Genomic DNA, 20465 nt, shown 5'->3' on the forward strand with positions numbered 1-20465 from the left:
TTCCAATTGTGGAAGATATCGGCCTGCCGTCAAGGCGCTAGGGAGGCATGGGCCATGGTGAAGATGCGGTACATAAAGGCTGACCCCAACCACATGGCCGAGGTCGGTCCTGTAGGGCCCGATGGGAAGGAGGTCCCTGTAAGCTTAGTATACGGCCAAGTAGAGTTGGCCGCAAAGTATTCCCAGCAGGACTGTAAATTAGAAAGCCTGTTAGATGGTATTGAAGAGGAATACAATCAGTCAAAATGACTATGTAATTTAATTGACATTTATAATGCCTTCTAGCCAGATTGTAGATCATTTGTCATGGCCGACCTTTTCGCTTCAGCCTCGGGACCTGACGGTCCGGAGTGTGTCCGAATTCCCATGCGGTTATATAGGAACCGGGGAATGCATGGAGACCAGGCGTAGGGGTCATTAGTGCGTAAACAGACAAGTGCCCGACTAGTTATGTTATATTACATGGTTAGTAAGAAACATCTTCCAGGGAGAATAGTTCCTTTAGGGGTTCCTTTCCCTGGGAGGCATGCCCTAAAGTGCATGTCCATGCTGCGAAAAGAAACGCAGGAAAAACATCTGGGGGCGTATAGATAAATAAAAAAAAAAAGATCATCTTTAGTTCACCGACCGAATATTCCCTTAAGAACGCTAGCTTTCGGCTTCACCCAGTCTGAGGTACACGTCCGGCTGACCCGGCAGTAACGATCACAGAGGTGCTCCCTTTACCACCTAGCCGAACAATCGGGAATGTAGGGGTAAGCACAGGAGCCAGGCAACCCAGCTTGGCCAAAACTTAAGTCATATCGATGCATATAATGGTGAATAAAAGGTACATGCGGAAGTGTGACACATGTGTTGGGCATGAAGCCCATATAAATAAGCTTCTGTTTAAAGAAGCCCCCAGGTTTAATGAGCGCGGATAGCGCGTCACTTTATGAGCCTTTAAAGGCTATAAGAGAGAGGGAGAGAAGAAGAGGAATGTAAGACAGAAAGTATATAAAAAATGGACAGAGGAAGGAGACGAACACAGAGTCCGGCGCTAGGCATAGAATCTTCGAAGACGGGCTGCGTTCCATGGGTTCGGCTCGAGTCGGTTATCCGATGCATCTCGCAGGCGGTACGCTCCACGAGTTAGGACTTGGTCAATTATGAAGGGACCTTCCCACTTGGGCTTGAGTTTGTCCTTTTTCTTGTCCGGTAGTCGTAGAACTAATTCACCAACGTTGTAATTTTTGGCCCGTAGTTCTCTACTTTGGTGTCTTCGAGCCTGCTATTGATAGAATGCGGAATGGGCTTTTGCCACGTCACGCTCCTCCTCCAATGCGTCCAAGCTGTCCTGCCGATCGAGCTCGGCTTTTCTTTCTTCGCACATGCGCACTCGAGGTGAGTCATGAATTATGTCGCAAGGCAAAACTTCCTCTGCGCCGTACACCATAAAGAATGGTGTGTATCCGGTGGTGCGATTCGGCGTGGTCCGCAGCCCCCAGAGTACGGAGTCGAGCTCCTCTACCTAGTGCGTGTTAGATTCCTTGAGGGACCGCACTAATCTGAGTTTGATGCCGCTCATGATAAGACCATTTGCATGTTCGACCTGGCCGTTAGTTTGTGGGTGATAGACAGAAGCATAATTGAGCTTGATGCCCATGTTTTTGCACCAGAGTTTTACCTCGTCGGCCGTAAAGTTCGTGCCGTTATCCGTGATGATGCTGTGGGGGACGCCGTAATGGTGTACAACCCCGGATATAAAGTCTATCACCGGTCCGGATTCGGCCGTCTTAACAGGCTTGGCTTCTATCCATTTGGTGAACTTATCCACCATGAACAGTAAGTATTTTTGCTTGTGGGTTCCGCCTTTAAGGGGTCCAACCATGTCAAGCCCCCAGACCACGAAGGGCCAAGTGATGGGGATAGTTTGGAGGGTGGTGGGTGGCATGTGGCTTTGGTTTGCAAAGAGCTGGCAACTGGTGCATCGTTGGACTAAGTCCTGGGCGTCTGCCCGGGCCGTCGGCCAATAAAAGCCTGTACGGAAGGCCTTGCTTACAAGGGACCGAGCTGCCGCGTGATGACCGCCGAGTCCAGCATGAATTTCAGCTAGGAGGTTCCGCCCTTCCTCTTCGGAGATGCACCTTCAAGCCCTTCGAACCGAGCTGGCATTTTTAGGACGGCGTTGCGGTAAGCTGCCATTTTTGGATCCTTGGCATCTAAGTCTCCATTTATTTGGGATATTGCGAGGTTCGAGTCCCCGTGCACCTCTAGGCGTTGAATGCCCATGGATACTGCCATCCGGAGACCATGTAAAAGGGCCTCATATTCGGCTGCATTGTTGGAGTCCATGTACATAATCTGGAGTACGTATTGAACTGTGTCTCCTGTGGGGGACGTCAAAACGACGCCAGCCCCCAGTCCGACCAACATCTTGGAGCCGTCGAAATGCATGATCCAATTTGAATAAGTGCCATACTCTTTAGGGAGTTCGGCCTCCGTCCATTCTGCGACGAAGTCGGCCAAGACTTGCGACTTGATGGCTCGCCGTGGCTTATAAGTTATGTTGAACGGGAGGAGCTCAATGGCCCATTTTGCAATCCGGCCCGTTGCGTCACGGTTGTTTATAATATCGTTAAGTGGTACTTTCGAGGCTACTATTATTGAACACTCTTGAAAGTAGTGTCATAGCTTCCGGGATGCCATGAATACCGCGTATGCAATCTTTTGATAATGCGGGTACCATGATTTGCAGGGAGTGAGGACAGTGGACACATAATAGACCGGCTTTTGAAGAGGGAATTTGTGTACGTCCGTTTCTCGTTCGACGACGAGCACTGTGCTTACAACCTGATGCGTTGCTGCAATGTATAATAGCATTGGTTCGCCAATGTTTGGCGCGGCCAGGACTAGGTTTGTTGCCAGTATGGCTTTTATTTCGTCGAGTCCGACCATGGCTGCATCCGTCCATTCGAAGTGTTCGGTGCGCCGAAGGAGGCGGTAAAGGGGTAGGGCCTTTTCTCCCAAGTGGGAGATAAAGCGGCTTAGAGCCGCCATGCATCTGGTTAATTTTTTTTATTTGTTTGAGGTCCTTTGGGATATCCAATTGTGACAGAGCTCGGATCTTGGCTGGATTTGCTTCAATTCCTCTACCGGATACAATGAAGCCCAAGAGCTTTCCGGCTGGGACGCCGAAAACGCATTTTTCCGGGTTGAGCTTGATGTCGTATGCTCGGAGGTTATCGAATGTGAGCCTCAAGTCGTCTACTAGAGATTCGACATGTCTTGTTTTGACGACCACATCATCTACATATGCCTCCACCGTTTGGCCGATCTGGTTTGCCAGACATGTCTGAATCATGGACTGATATGTTGCGCCGGCGTTTTTTAGCCCGAAGGGCATTGTGTTGAAGCAGAATGGGCCGTATGGTGTGATAAATGCCGTTGCGGCTTGGTCTGATTCTGCCATCTTGATTTGATGGTAGCCGGAATAGGCGTCGAGGAAACACAACGAGTCGTGTCCTGCGGTAGCGTCGATAATTTGATCGATGCGGGGGAGGGGGAAGGGATCCTTTGGGCAAGCCTTGTTAAGGTCTTTAAAATCAACGCACAGGCGCCAGGATTTGTCCTTCTTTGGTACCATCACCAGGTTTGCTAGCCAGTCCGGATGTTTTATATCTCTGATGAATCCGGCCTCCAATAGCTTTGCTAGCTCCTCTCCCATGGCCTGTCTCTGAGGTTCGGAAAAACGCCGAAGAGCTTGCTTGACAGGTTTGAATTCTTTTAGGATATATAAGCTGTGCTCGGCCAGCCTGCGTGGGATTCCTGGCATGTTTGAAGGGTGCCAGGCGAAAATGTCCGAGTTCTCTCGTAGGAACTCTCGCAGTGCGGCATCTACATCAGGGTTTAAATGTGCCCCGATGGAAGCTGTTTTATTGGGGTCCGTTGGATGGACCTGGAATTTGACTATTTCGCCCGCCGGTTTAAAGGAGGTGGACTTGGATCTTTTGTCGAGTACCACATCGTCTCTATTCACCATGGAGCACAGTGCAGTCAGTTCCTCAGCCGCTAGGGCTTTGGATAGTGCCTCAAGGGCCAGTGCGGCTGTCTTGTTTTTGGGGCGGAGTGCTATGTCCGGATCACTAGCGAGAGTGATGATCCCGTTGGGCCCGAGTATCTTGAGCTTCATGTACCTGTAATGGGGTATTGCTCGGAAGATTGTAAACGCTTCCCGCCCAAGCAGAGCATGATAACCGCTGCTGAACGGAGCCACATGGAACGTGACCTCTTCGGACCTGTAATTATCCGGCATGCCGAACACCACATCTAGTGTGATTTTTCCTGTACAGCGCGCTTCCCGACTGGGGATTATTCCTCTAAAGGTTGTGCTACTTTGCTCAATGCGGTTCCAGTCTATTTCCATTTTTTGAAGGGTTTCCTCGTAAATGAGGTTCAATCCATTGCCGCCGTCCATGAGTACCTTGGTAAGACGAAAGTCGTCCACTATTGGACTAAGGACCAATGCAGCTAGTACTCGGGCTGTTCGGAATTTAGGTTCATCACTGGCGTTAAAGGTAATAGCCGTGTCACTCCATGGGTTTATTGTTGCCACTTGGTAGATTTCGGCAAGGCTGCGGAGTGTCCTTTTTCGCATGTTATTTGATGCAAAAGTCTCAAAGACTGTTAATACCGTATTGGTGTCTCTGGGGTGGCTTTCTGTGGCCTCCGGAATTAGGAGATATTCGCCAATTTTGGCCACCTGCCGGAGTATCCAACATGCTCTAAGGCTGTGAGTTGGTGTGGCGTCCTCTGTACTGTGAATTTTACAGGGTCCATTAAGCCATCCTTCCAATACGGTTCCATGCCCTGTAGAGGGTTTTTGCTTTTTGGTGTTTGACCCGGGTGTCTGGCGATGATGCACCATTTTATTTCGGACTGGGTTTGCATTCAGGGCCGGATTGTCCCAAAATTTTATTTCGGTTTTCCAGGCGCTTTCCATCGCACAGTACTTTCCTACTATGGACGCCAAGTCAGCAAAGCGTGTAATATCACGGCGACTTATGGCGTTGAGGATTCCCTTGTCCATGCAATTATCGCAGAAGAATGAAATCGCGTCTTCCTCGTAGCAGTCGTTTATCCTGTTCATAACCAGGAGGAATCTGGCCCAGTAATGATGTATTGTTTCTTCGGGCTCTTGCCTAATTTGGGATAGATCGCTAATATTCGGGTGGGTGGGTGGAATTAAATCCGAAGCCTCACCCCATCTGAGGCTCTGAAGCCGAGGAATTTCCGAACTCAAAAATTTGGATTCTTGGCTGTTGTCCAATGAATCCAGTCCGTCGCCTGACTCTAAGTTCAGGTCTTGAGTGATATCCTCCCCTCCGCGGGTATCTGGCTTGGAGGGATCGGGAATCCGGACGTAGCTAGTCCTTAAGATAGATGAGGGGTCGCCGCACTGTCCCTCTACCACGGCAACGTGATGGCTGACTTGGGGAGAGTTAATCTCTCTCAAATCGGGCTTGGGCCCAATCTGGTTGTAATCCGTAGCGACTCCCAGGGCGGCGATGCGATCCAAGAGCTCGTTTATGGAGGAGAGCTCCATTAGATCTAACTGCTCGGCGAGTTCCGAGCTGACATGAAGATTGTTTTCGATGGCTCGAGAGGTCATCGTCGGTGCAGAAGCTGAACAGGCGGTCATAAGAAAACCACCAAGCCGGAGGGTTTGGCCGACAGCCAAAGCTCCCTTAGCAATGGTGCCATCTTTAAAGACGGGGTGAGGCATCCTTCCTGATGGGGACGACACAGAGGAACTCTCAATGAAAGCACCAATGTCGGTGTCAAAACCGGCGGATCTCGGGTAGGGGGTCCCGAACTGTGCGTCTAGGTCGGATGGTAACATGAGGCAAGGGACACGAAGTTTTACCCAGGTTTGGGCCCTCTCGATGGAGGTAAAACCCTACTTCCTGCTTGATTAATATTGATGATATGGGTAGTACAAGAGTAGATCTACCACGAGATCGGAGAGGCTAAACCCTAGAAGCTAGCCTATGGTATGATTGTTGTTGTGTATGTCATCCTACGGACTAAAACCCTCCGGTTTATATAGACACTGGAGAGGGTTAGGGTTACACCAAGTCGGTTACAATGGTTGGAGATCCACATATCCGTATCGCCAAGCTTGCCTTCCATGCCAAGGAAAGTCCCTTCCGGACACGGGACGGAGTCTTCAATCTTGTATCTTCATAGTCTAGGAGTCCGGCTGAAGGTATAGTCCGGCTATCCAAACACCCCCTTATCCAGGACTCCCTCAGTGGTTGTGGAGAAGAAAAAAAGGAGAAGATAGTCTCACATCAACTAGGCATATTAATGGGCTATGGAGATGCCCATCAATAGATATCGATGTGAGTGAGTAGGGATTGCCATGCAACGGATGCACTAGAGCTATAAGTATATGAAAGCTCAACAAAAGAAACTAAGTGGGTGCGCATACAACTCGTTTTCTCATGAAGACCTAGGGCATTTTGAGGAAGCCCATCATTGGAATATACAAGCCAAGTTCTATAATGAAAAATTCCCACTAGTGTATGAAATTGATATCATATGAGACTCTCTATCATGAAGATCATGGTGCTACTTTGAAGCACAAGTGTGGAAAAAGGATAGTAGCATTGTCCCTTCTCTCTATTTCTCTCATTCATTTTTTATTTGGGCCTTTCTCTTTTTTCGTCCGGAGTCTCATCCCGACTTGTGGGGGAATCATAGTCTCCATCATCCTTTCCTCACTTGGAACAATGCTCTAATAATGATGATCATCACACTTTATTTACTTACAACTCAATACTTAGAACAAAATATGACTCTATGTGAATGCCTCCGGCGGTGTACCGGGATGTGCAATGATGCATGAGTCACATGTATGAAGAATTATGAACGGTGGCTTTGCCAGAAATACGATGTCAACTACATGATTATGCAAGCAATATGAAAATGATGAAGCATGTCATAATAACGGAGCGGTGGAAAGTTGCATGGCAATATATCTTGGGATGGCTATGGAAATGCCATAATAGGTAGGTATGGTGTCTGTTTTGAGGAAGGTATATGGTTGGTTTATGGTACCGGCAAAAGTAGCGTGATAATATAGAGGCTAGCAATGGTGGAAGGGTGAGAGTGCGTATAATCCATGGACTCAACATTAGTCATAAATAACTCACATACTTATTGTAAAAATCTATTAATTATCGGAACAAAGTATTACGTGCATGCTCCTAGGGGGATAGATTGGTAGGAAAAGACCATCGCTCGTCCCCGACCGCCACTCATAAGGAAGACAATCAATAAATAAATCATGCTCCGACTTCATCACATAACGGTTCACCATACGTGCATGCTACGGAATCACAAACTTCAACACAAGTATTTCTCAAATTCACAACTACTCAACTAGCATGACTCTAATATCACCATCTCCATATCTCAAAACAATTATCAAGTATCAAACTTCTCATAGTATTCAATGCACTTCTATGGAAGTTTTTATATTATTCCTAAAAGAAAATTTCCGTGTTGTTCTAAAGGACTCCCAAAATAATATAAGTGAAGCATGAGAGATCAATTATTTCTATAAAATAAAACCACCGCCGTGCTCTAAAAGATATAAGTGAAGCACATAGAGTATTCTAATAAATTTCAAATCATGCGAGTCTCTCTCAAAAGGTGTGTACAGCAATGATTATTGTGGTAAACTAAAAATCAAAGACTCAAATCATACAAGACGCTCCAAGAAAAACACATATCATGTGGTGAATAAAAATATAGCTCCAAGTAAAGTTACCGATGAACGAAGAGAAAAGAGGGGATGCCTTCCGGGGCATCCCCAAGCTTAGGCTTTTTGGTGTCCTTGAATTTTATCTTGGGGTGCCATGGGAATACCCAAGCTTAGGTTCTTACCACTCCTTGTTCCATAATCCATCAAATCTTTACCCAAAACCTGAAAACTTCACAACACAAAACTCAGAATAGAAAATCTCGTAAACTCCGTTAGCGAAAGAAAACAAAACACCACTTCAAGGTACTGTAATTAACTCATTATTTATTTATATTGGTGTTAAACCTACTGTATTCCAACTTATCTATGGTTTATAAGCTCTTTTACTAGCCATAGATTCATCAAAATAAGCAAACAACACACGAAAAACAGAATCTGTCAAAAACAGAAGAGTGTGTAGTAATCTGTAGCTAAAGCAAACTTATGGAACCCCAAAAATTCTAAAATAAATTGATGGACGTGAGGAATTTATCTATTAATCATCTGAAAAAATAATTACCTAAATATCACTCTCCAAATAAAAATGCCAGCAATTCTCGTGAGCGCTAAAGTTTCTGTCTTTTACAGCAAGATCAAAAAGACTTTCCCCAAGTCTTCCCAACGGTTCTACTTGGCACAAACACTAATTAGACAAAAAAACACAACCAAAACAGAGGCTAGATAAATTATTTATTACTAAACAGGAGCAAAAAGCAAGGAATAAAAATAAAATTGGGTTGCCTCCCAACAAGCGCTATCGTTTAACGCCCCTAGCTAGGCATAGAAGCAAGGATAGATCTAGGTATTGCCATCTTTGGTATTAGGAAAGTAAAGAGAAAATTTCTTTTCTATAGCATCTATCTTTCTATTTTGAGATAGCACGTGGCCATTAATGGTGAAAGAAAGATTAAGCACATTACGGAAATTGGTATCTAAGCTGGCCTTCATTTCTTTGATAATTTCGTTTTGATAAAAGCACAAAAGAGATGTAGATTCAACCTTCTCAATTATGGGGTGCCCAAATATAGTTTTCATCTTTTCATAAGTATCAACGGGATCCCCCTCAAGAAAACCCTCTTAAAAATAGAATCTAGAACTTGCTTTAACGAGGAGGGTAGACCAATATAAAAGTTTTTCAGGTAAACCTCAATTTGATATTGTGGCACATAGCTAGCTCGGATCCGTAATAGCCTATCCCAAGCATCTTTCAAAGATTCATCAAGTAAATAATGAAAAATTCCGGGATCATCTTCATCAAAATTATTCAAATTCTCATTGCTAACCCCGGTAGGTCTCTCCATAGCATCATTATTTATGAGCTTAGAGAGGACAGAAGGACTATCCAAGGTAAAACCCGACAGAGAACCCTTAGCCCTTTTTGAATCGGCCATGGTACAAGAAAAAAATGGGAAAGGAGACGAATAAAAAGGTAAGGGTGAAGTGGGGGAGAGGAAAATGAGAGGCAAATGGCAAATAATGTAATGCGAGGGATAAGAGTTTGTGATGGGTACTTGGTATGTCATGACTTGTGCGTAGACTCCCCGACAACAGTGCCAGAAATGGCTCGTTGTCGGGAGTCAAATCTTGACTTGACTTGGCACGAATCTCCCCGGTAACGGCGCCAGAAATCCTTCTTGCCACCTCTTGAGCACTGCGTTGGTTTTCCCTTGAAGAGGATAGGGTGATGCAGTAAAGTAGCGTAAGTATTTCCCTCAGTTTTTGAGAACCAAGGTATCAATCCAGTAGGAGATCACGCTCGAGTCCCACGCACCTACACATACAAATAAGAACCTCGCAACCAACACGATAAAGGGATTGTCAATCCCTTCAAGGTCACTTACGAGAGTGAGATCTGATAGATATGATAAGATAATATTTTTGGTATTTTTATGATAAAGAGAAATAAAGATGCAAAGTAAAATAAACGGAAATAGAAATAGCCAAGTGTTGGAAGATTAATATGATGGAAGATAGACCCGGGGGCCATAGATTTCACTAGTGGCTTCTCTCAAGAGCATAAGTATTACGGTGGGTAAATGAATTACTGTCGAGCAATTGATAGAATTGAGCATAGTTATGAGAATATCTAGGTATGATCATGTATATAGGCATCACGTCCGCGACAAGTAGACCGAAACGATTCTGCATCTACTACTATTACTCCACACATCGACCGCTATCCAGCATGCATCTAGACTATTAAGTTCATAAGAACAGAGTAATGCTTTTAAGTAAGATGACATGATGTAGAGGGATAAACTCATGCAATATGATATAAACCCCATCTTTTTATCCTCAATGGCAACAATACAATATGTGTCATTTCCCTTACTGTCACTGGAATCGAGCACCGCAAGATTGAACCCAAAGCTAAGCACTTCTCCCATTGCAAGAAAGATCAATCTAGTAGGCCAAACCAAACTAATAATTCGAAGATACTTGCAAAGATAAACCAATCATACATAAAAGAATTCAGAGGAGATTCAAATATTGTTCATAGATAAACTTGATCATAAACCCACAATTCATCGGATCTCGACAAACACACCGCAAAAGAAGATTACATCGAATAGATCTCCAAGAAGATCAAGGAGAACTTTGTATTGAGATCCAAAGAGAGAGAAGAAGCCATCTAGATAATAACTATGTACCTGAAGGTCTGAAGTAAACTACTCACACATCACCGGAGAGGCCATGGAGTTGGTGCAGAGGCCCTCCGTGATCAATGCCCCCTCCGGCGGAGCTCCGGAAAAGGCCCCAAGATGGGATCTCTCGGGTATAGAAGGTTGAGGCGGTGGAATTAGGTTTTCATGGTGCTCCTGGATGTTTGGGGGTACGTGTATATATATAGGAGGAAGAAGTAGGTCGGTGGAGCAACGAGGGGCCCACGATGGTGGAGGGCGCACCCAGGGGGTAGGCGCGCCCCCTGCCTCGTGGCTTCCTCGATTGTTTCTTGACGCCCACTCCAAGTCTCCTGGATCACGTTCGTTGAGAAAATCACGTTCTCGAAGGTTTCATTCCGTTTGGACTCCGTTTGATATTCCTTTTCCGCGAAACACTGAAATAGGCAAAAAAATAGCAATTTGGGCTGGGCCTCCGGTTAATAGGTTAGTCCAAAAAATGATATAAAAGTGTAAAATAAAGCCCATTAACATCCAAAACAGATAATATAATAGCATGGAGCAATCAAAAATTATAGATACGTTGGAGACGTATCAAACAGTAGCAGCATAGAGGTCCCGCCGCGCCGCCGAAGCAGCACGGAGGTTCCGCCACGCCATCGATGTAGCAGACTGGTCCGGCCATGCCGTGGAAGCAACATAGATGTCCTGCCGCGCCGCCGAAGCAGCAGTGAGGTCCCACCGCACGTGGAGGCCCGGGAAAATTTCTCACGGGCTGGCGAGGACTCTTACAAACGCATGCATCCGATAGTCCATAGCCAGATGGATCAGATCTCCGGCTGGGCGAGGATGCAGGATGAGGCTACCGGCATCATACGGCAACTAGGGGAGGGCAATGTGAAGCTCCGGGGCGAGCGCGACCTGTTGAGGGCGAAGATCGCTGGAAGGGCGAAGCTGGAGGAGGAGACCGCTGCCTTGTTGCAGAGGACGGGCGTCATCATCAAGAAACTTATGGACGAGAATGCCATGCTCCGCATAGAGAGCAACAGGCTTGTGGAGGAATCCATGGATGCTGCCAAGCAGCATATTAAGGACATGAAACTGATGAAGGAGATCATCGCCTGCCATGAGAACTAGTCTCTGTGACCTGCAGCGCATAAAGAAAGTAGAGATCAGCGAGCCAGATCATTGTATGTGTCTTCCTTCTTCTTTTGCCCTTGTGTATTTTGGGCGTAGCCGCATGTGGCTTTTTTAATTATCTTCCTAATTATGTAAGAGAATTATTATCCACTCTCGTCGTCCTTATATATATTCATGAGTCTTGTTATAAGTCGCAGTAGATGCTATATAGGTCCGTCCGATCTTACATCAAGATCCGTGCAAAATTTTCTTTTCAGATTTTCTTTTTTCTCTCTTAAATATTAGTCGAGTGAGACATTGCCATACCATTAAATAGAGGCTCGGGCGCCATTAATGGAGACCTTGGGAGAGAGGTGAACGGCAGATGGAGGTCAAAGGGCTCGCACGCCTCCCGTACTCAAATAGCTACCCTGTACGACGCCTCCTAGCTAATAAAAAAGGGGACGCGTGGCGGCACGTAAATGGTAAATAGAACGCCCACGGTTTTAATAATACTTGTGTTTACGATTGTAACATGACATCACTTGTTCCAAAATGACTTTGTTGATTGTTAATGTGTGCGCCACAAAATTACCGCAGCATGTTGGTGCCATGTCATGACACCAAGCCAAGTTTCATGATTTTCATGCGTGTTTCAGATTTACACGAATTAAAAAACCAAGTTTCTCAATCTTTCTAGCCGAGCCATGATGCCCAGATGTTTGAATTTCATTCCCATTTCTGGCATGGGACCAAGAAATTTACCCAAGGACACACATGTGATTTTTCAACCAGCTTTGGTGCATTGGAGCATGTGCTTGTATTTAAAATTTGAATTATGCACACAAAGGTGACACGTTCCCTCTCAGAACCACGAGCCTTCTTGAGAGAAGCTCCGGTTTGCAAGAAACTTATACCAAAACTTGTTCCTATTCTGCAATTTTTTTACCACGGCATGGTAGTACCATGACATGACACCATGCCAAGTTTCATTATTTTCGGGCGTGTTTTGGATTTACAAGAATTTTAAAACCAAGCTTCTCAATGTTCTCGGCCGAACCACGATGCCCAGATGTTTGAATTTCATTCCCATTTCTTGCATGTGACCTAGAAATTCACTCGAGGACACACATGTGATTTTTCAATCAACTTTGGTGCACGGGAGCATGTGCTTGTAGTTCAAATTTGAATTATGCACATTAAATGACTAGAAACTCAATTAATGTATAAAAATGCCAAACCAACCCGGAATAATTCCAAAATTTAATACGGCACTCATATAGTTCTATGTTGCCTCTGTAAAGAAAATCTGTGGGGAGGCGGCGTATATTAGAAATGCCATTAGATATTGTTATTTTCACGTCAAACCTGTTGACCATGTTACATGACAAAAATAAGCCGATTCTCACAATGATAAGTTAATGGTCTCCAGCACAACACACCCCTCAAATAAAACTAAGCACCCTGGAATTCTTTGACAAAACTAAGCACCCTGAAATTCTTTGACAACTAAACTGTTGGTAGTACTATACCAACTAAAAGATGAAATGTACGAAATATAACGAGAAGAAACATAACATAGTTCTGCTGGGGGCTCAGCACAACACACCCCTCAAATAAAACTAAGCACACCTGAAATTAAACTAAGCAACTAATCCGGTAGACACTGCATTAGAAGCACCATGAGCAACGACACTGCCACCTTACTCGGACTCCTCATCCACGTCCTCGACTTCGTCCTTGCCCCTCTTCCTCTTGGGCGATACTTCTTTGCTTGAACCGCACACTTGTCTCTTGCTCTTCATCCAACCCTTGTAGATATTGAAACAAAGGTAGACATCCATTGCAGCGTAGTGGATGTGGTCTATATCTAGTACAATCCACTACCATGCACAATGAAACGTGTGCGGAGGTTTCTTTAGTTCACCGTACAAAGGATGAACCATGGCTCCTGCCAGGGTCAGCATTGAAGGCTGATCAAGGGAGGGCACCAGCCCTTTCTTCTGGAGGTCGAAGGGGTCGCCTACAACGAGGCCTATCCACCCAGGATTTCGTTGTCATTCCTAAAGTCTACTGTAACAAATTTGACTCGGCCGCCCTTGAGGAACTTCTTAAATTCCTCGCACTCAACATTGGCATGGCATATGTGGTAGACCAAGCATAAGTCATGCACGCAAACCTGGATCATGACGGGCTTCTTCTTCTCGGCCTCCTTTAGATTCTTCTTGCTTCCCAGGACTGTGGTGTACTCAACATCTAGCCTAGTGACCCACTCATCATTTGAGTTTTCGAACATGTGTTTGAAGCGAGCAAAGCATTCTTTCACCGTTGTGGTTCTAACCTTGTACTCACCACCGATCATGGAGATTTGGGATGCCATGGATTTGGGAGGAGGGTTAGGATTAGTGGAACTGCCGTAATGTGAAAGGACGGAACGACTAGGAGCGGTTTATCGATTGTAAAAATGTCGAGTGGGGGGGGGGGCGTGCGAATGGAAGGGTAGTGGCTTGCCTGGTGGATAAATGGATTCATACACAGTACTATGGGGGCCCAATTAGATGACATGTCTACTCGACGCCCAATTAAATGGCTTTCGATGTCATGTCAAGCGTCAGGAAAATTATAGGTGATACGAAGCTTTCCATTCTCCCATGATACAGGCTTCCGAGAACCCTTGGATCTAAGATCGAACGGTTGCATGGCGTGGTTCTAGACCTATGCGTGAATATCCTATCCTGGAGGGTTATTCTGCAAATTTTCAGCAACTTAGCATGCGAGCGTTCGATCTCAGATCCAAGGGCTGCCAGCAGCCCGTATCATGGTCGCGCCTACTACGATCGTCGCCTTGCTCGCGCGGTCGCGCTCTTGGAGATTTAACATGGTGCGTTAGGCTATCTGATGTTGGCATGTCATACATAGTCATCACTTAGTCACTCATACAACATGGTTAGCTATAAGGTTGGCTATAAGAGTTTTTTTGTTTACTTCTCTCTATCTCTTTCTCCGCAGTATTTATTGCATTTGCCAAGGAGTGAGGTCTTCCAATGAAATGGTGCTTAGATGAGGTGCTATGGGCATTAAATGGCTTAGCAACTCAAGTCCCCAATGCATAGGTGCTTAGTTTTTTGTTGCTAAGTTTGCTTCATCTAGGTACACACGCTTATCACCGTTTCTTCCTGGGGTCACCAAACTAGTCTGTCTCTTCTTAATTAAATTGCCACATCAGACTTTATGCCTATGTGGCAGGCTTAGCACCTGTAGGATCAAGTACAATAGTGGGCTATAAGCCCGCTTTACATGGCATTTTTGCATATCTGGGGGAAAGAGGCAAGGAAAAAGTGGAGGAGTGGGCTCTCAAGCAAGAGCCAGCCTCTACATGGTGGAGCATCGGGAGATGCACCTATATGAAGGTGGTCAGGAATCGGGAGACTCAAGCCGGTCGTAGCGCCGCAGTTAAAATGATAATGGCAAGTCAAATCACCGGGCCCCACCTGTCCAGCAGTAACTCACTGTCAAATCACACAGCCCTACGTTTGCAGCAGCCTACTCCCTCATCTTCTCGCGTCTCTATCGAACCGATTAGGCGAAACTGCCCCACCTACCGCGCGGGAAAAGCCCCACCCTCGACTTTTAAATAGTACATTATACTAATTTTGTATCCTGGATTGCGGCATGGAACAAAGCCTCAAGAAAACAATGGTACGCATGTACAGAATATACAGCACGCCCGTCGCGTTTGCGTCGCACCCCAGACGGTCGGTCGGTCTAGCATGCCGCTCTCCGGATGGAACTTGCGTCATATTGCGTTTGCACACACATGTGGGACCGCAATTTATAACCGACCATAGGCACACTCCCTGGCCCCGCAAGTCGGGTGAGTTAATAGAAGTACATACGTACGTACCTGGACGATCCCTGCAAGACATGGAAGATCAGTTCGTCCATGCATGTGACCAGAGTCCAGCAGACACGCCTGGATTGGCTATCATCTACATATCGTGCATGCTGTGTTGTACATGGCTGTAGTTCTGGTGAGAAATCTAAAAAAAGGTTTCTTTTCATGTCACAAGATTAGGTGACATGTGCTTCGGATCACTGCGAGGGTTAAACAACGACAACTGAGTTGGGCTAGTCATTGGGGGCACATGCACGAAGACTACTCGGCTGCCATCTAGGTCAAGCCGGCTATGTTAATTGGGACATATATCGACGGACCCCTTTTCTACGAGTTTATCTTTAATTTGAGTTTTGATCCTCGTCTAGTTTGTCCGTTGGGATTCATCTTGTCTCCTTTGGGCAGTGAGCTATGATTTCTTGTCACGTGGCATTTTTTCCTGTTCTATGTTATAATCCGGTGCTTCAGATCAAAATAACGACAACTGTGCCTCCGGGGCACGTGCATGAAGACTTCTCGACAGTCATTGCCGAGGTCAAGCCGGCTCCGGCCAATAGACAAAAGAAAACTAGTTCTCCACTATATAGGCAGGAGCCTCCGCGCTTGCTTGCTAGTGTTGCTCGCTTCACACTATCTCGTCCTCTCCAGATCTATACACGACAGTAGTGGCGACACTCTCTCTCTCTACTCACCGCTGGTCACAGATCCAGCCGGATCCTCTCTGCCAGGGAAGGTGAGAAGGTGCAACGTTCACGCGGGCGTCCTCGGCGTCAGCTCTTACCCACTTCCGGCGCATCCCGATCAGCATGCCTTGCCGTTCTCCCCAAGCATCACTGGTAAGGGAGGGCCTCCCACCCCTTCTTCCTCGCTGCCGTAGTGTGGGCAGATCCAGCCTCCTGCCGCCCACCTACCGACATCCCGACGACCCTCAGGTATAACTTCCTTCGAAACCGGCCTTGCTCCACTTCCCGAGATCCTGACATTGTTGCATTTGTATCTTTTACTATTTCTCAGCCCCCCACATGTAGATAGGATCAATCGGCTGTTTGAAAACCACCTATTTTTTTTACTGTTAAGAGGTAAAACTAGTTCATGCACTCGAATATAGTAGTACTTGGTTCAAACAAGGAAGAAAGGGGGTGGGGATGGGGGAAGATTTGGTACCTGAATCTAGGACTTGGTCGAAAGAGGAAATAATGGGGGCGAAAAGTAGCAGGGACTGGCTATCCAACTGGTCTCTAGGTCTAATAGGGAAATAAAGGGAACGCATTACAAACTGAATATAAACCCGATCTATTGGTTGAAAAAGGAAAGAAAGTGGGGACTGGGGGACAAGTCAACAGAGTAAGTCCAACACTAGATTTGCTAGCCTCACATAGTATGAGGTGGCTATATACCGAACAAAAATGGGACCAACCCATATATCCTCTTCAGATGTTTGCTGCCCCGAGCCGCTCTTATGTAATGCCACTATTAAAATGTAGCAGTCGCATTGTTAAAAGTAAGGACACGTTAAACCAATGTTGTTTTTGTGGCACCCCGGCTCAAAGAAAACTGGAACGCCCCGTATTCCAGCCAAGAGATCGAGGTGAAGTCTTCTGGAATACGACACTACTTAGTATAGAACAAACCAGCTCTCTATTACAACACGAATATGAATACAAGGGTTCCGATATTACAATGAATAACATCGGTACGGCGACAATACGCCAAGCACGGTTGCTCTATACAAGCAGTATAACAACTCGAAGTAGCGGAACAACTACTGGCAGCGGCACAACGAACGGCGATGATGGACTCCAATCCACAGGGACTCTGGATGGAACGTTTATCCTAGCTCGCGAACACCGGAACAACACCAAACAAGCAAGCAATCCAGGCATGACCTGCAAACTGGCATGACACGCCAGGTCAGTACATTGAATGTACTTGCAAGCTCACAATAACCAGAAGCATTCAAGACCAACAACAGCATGGCAATTACAGGTTATGCAGGAATTATCATGAGATCATCAAAATAACATGGCATGAACAACATGCACATAATATTGCTAGAACAATATGATCATGGCATGAACATATAAATCTGATGATACTAGCATGCAACATGATGACACTACATGCACCATTTATTCTGCTCAGGTTACCTCGTAACCATCACATGCATCACTTACCAACCTCGGACATTAAACGATCATCTCAGGATCAAATCAAGCTTGGTATAAACAATACTGTAGTAATCATCAAATGACCACAAGGAGGTTGATCTTTACCCACGATTCTCGCACAACATCACGAATATCCAACAACTCGGTATCCTCGATACCACGGTGATCATTCCGGCGTTCACAACCATGCCCAACACTTGGTCTCAAACCGTGATCATTCCGGCGATCACAACCATGATCAATACCTGGCCTCAAACAGTGATCCTTCCGGTGATCACAACCAAATTATCTCCTCATCGCACCGTGGTTGTTATTAAGCACATTATTATTATTACTGTTGGCTCATAGTGGGACCAACTACGAACTGGACCCTTATCCACGGGCGCGGCTATCGATAGATTTAATATACACTCTGTAGAGGTTAGTACACTGTACCCACACTACGGAACCCATGGCCTCGCACTCTCATTCGGGTGAACCAACAGCGTTCCGACAAAACCGATCTACTACCATGACACTCTCCCTGCCACTCCGACACACTCCCCACTGGGCTAGTCCTGGGTGGCCCTGTGTCTACCAAAGACACAACGACCACCGTCGTGGCGAAAACGTCCCTCACGGGGACCGGATCCATAATAACAATAATGGGCACAGAAGGTTATGTCTGCTTACCGGGCCAGGGTACCGCATGCCCATAACCTTCCCTCGTTGGAGGCACCGACAAGAGGCACGACAATAGACCCAATTAGGACCTTCCCATAAATGTAAGCGTGGTTGCACTGGTCAGTTCGATATGGTGGCACCATGACTCAGCCAACAGTTGTTCAAGTTCAATTTAATCCGGTTAAACTTGAATGCAAATATGCTGAGCCATGATAAAATAACATGATGCAATTACAATGTAGGAGCATGATATCAACATAGTCATGACGGTACAACATAACTATCCACCATATCAACAATGAATCATATCCAACTAAGCCTGGCATACTGACTGGCATGAACATCATAAGTACATACTTCTCCGAAACATAGCATGACCATTAGCATCAACAATAAATATCATGAAAGAATATATCAACAATGCCATCATGCAAGCATTTAACCAACTGGATGTAATGGAGCAAGCATAACGACGGTACTCGGGACAGACGACAGTCATGCACTGAAGACCATTACCAACATCAACATGTACTACTAGCAAGCATAAGCATATGAAAAGAATACTAGCAACTAGCAGGGCATGACAACCAGGTGCATAACAACATAGCAAGAAATAAGCACTAATCCAGAAGCATTACCGAACAACGATAACCATATTTTAAACAAGCAAACATTTAATAAATATTCAAGTTGAAAACCATGGCTACTACATGACTATCATGCAAGTGGGTATTGTGGCTTGCCTGGGGTGACGGAGACTCCAGGAAGAAGTGCGGTGAAGCCGCGGAACAAAACGTCGGACGGTTTTCTCTCGGAGGGGCTGATTAGAAGCAAGGGAAAAATTTTCATTTTCACTGTGAGAACACATAGTGAAAATGCTACCAAAGATAGAGCTCGAAGAGACGAAGAACTGACCGCTGGTTTCACCTCAATCAGAGTTACGGTTGCGGAGTTATGAGGTGTAGAAGATCAGGGACTTTTTTGTAAAAAGAATATCCACAGACGGGTCCCTGAGTGGATAAGACAGAAACGAATTTCAGAAAATACGCTTTCGGAATAGAGAAAGCGCATTCCTGGCCGCAGCAGAAGAGAATACGTTTACCGGAAGAGAAAACACATTCGGCCCAGAGAAGAAAATTAATCCGTTTTTAGAGTGAGAAAACGTATTTGAAGAAAACGTTTCCACTTAAAAACACCTGGGCCCGAGCTTGTGCCACTTACCGGTGGGGTCCATGGGCAGGGGAGGGGCCAGGCGCGCGTCTTCTTCCTCCCCCCGTGCTTGCTTATGACAGAGAGCAGAGGAGGCCGGGTAGGGCGCTGCCGGCGCTGGCCCCGCTGCCTCCGGCCTCCTCCGGCCGAGGCGAGGGCACCGGCAGGCTCGGGGACGAACGCCGCACCCGTTCAGAAGAAAAACAGCCGTCGGGAAGGAGTGGGGTGGAGTGGAGGTCGCGGCGGTGAGGAGGAGTTAAGAGGGCTCGGGCGACGAGGTTCGCCGGTGATGTGGATACTCCGGCGAGGGGGAAAGGTGTGGGGCGGCTCAGTGGGACTAGAGAGGACGTTGGTGGAGTCGGGAGGGAGTGCGAGAGCTCGGAACGGCCGGACGGTCGGGTGGCCGAACGATGGAGGTGGCGGCCATGCGCGGGGAGGCGTGGCCAGAGGCACTCCGAGGTCGAACGAGTGGGGTGGGGCGACTCGCGGAGACGAGGGGAAGCTCGTGGACAGATCAAGTGGAGAGGAGAGGGGCTAGGCACACCGGAACCAAAGAGGAACCGAGGCGGCCGAGGCGAAATCCGGCGAAAAGAGGAGGGGGACGAGGACTCCAGTGGGATAGGGAGGCAAGTGAGGAGTGGATGAGCTGCGGGAGGGCTCGGGTCATGCTTATATAGCCGAGGGGAAGGCTCTAGAGCTCAGAAGCGAGCTTGAGCAGTGCTCTAATGGAGGTCAGAGGCTGGGCATGGCACGAGCACTATTCTAGCGGCGCATTGATGGCGAACCACGACGAAGCAGCGACGCAGAGCGATGTAGTCGAGCACGGGCGAGCTCCTAGACATGGATGGAGGTCGAGACGAGGAGGGAGGAGACGAGCACAATGGCCGGAACAAGCCAGAGCACGCGTTCAGCCATGATGCAAGCGGGATCACCACGCGCACTGGCGCAAGCGCCGCTCTTTGGCGTGGCCGACTATGTTCATTAGATGGACCTTGCTTCCC

This window comes from Triticum aestivum, chromosome 6A (genome assembly GCF_018294505.1).
Source record: "Triticum aestivum cultivar Chinese Spring chromosome 6A, IWGSC CS RefSeq v2.1, whole genome shotgun sequence".
Lineage (NCBI taxonomy): Eukaryota > Viridiplantae > Streptophyta > Magnoliopsida > Poales > Poaceae > Triticum > Triticum aestivum.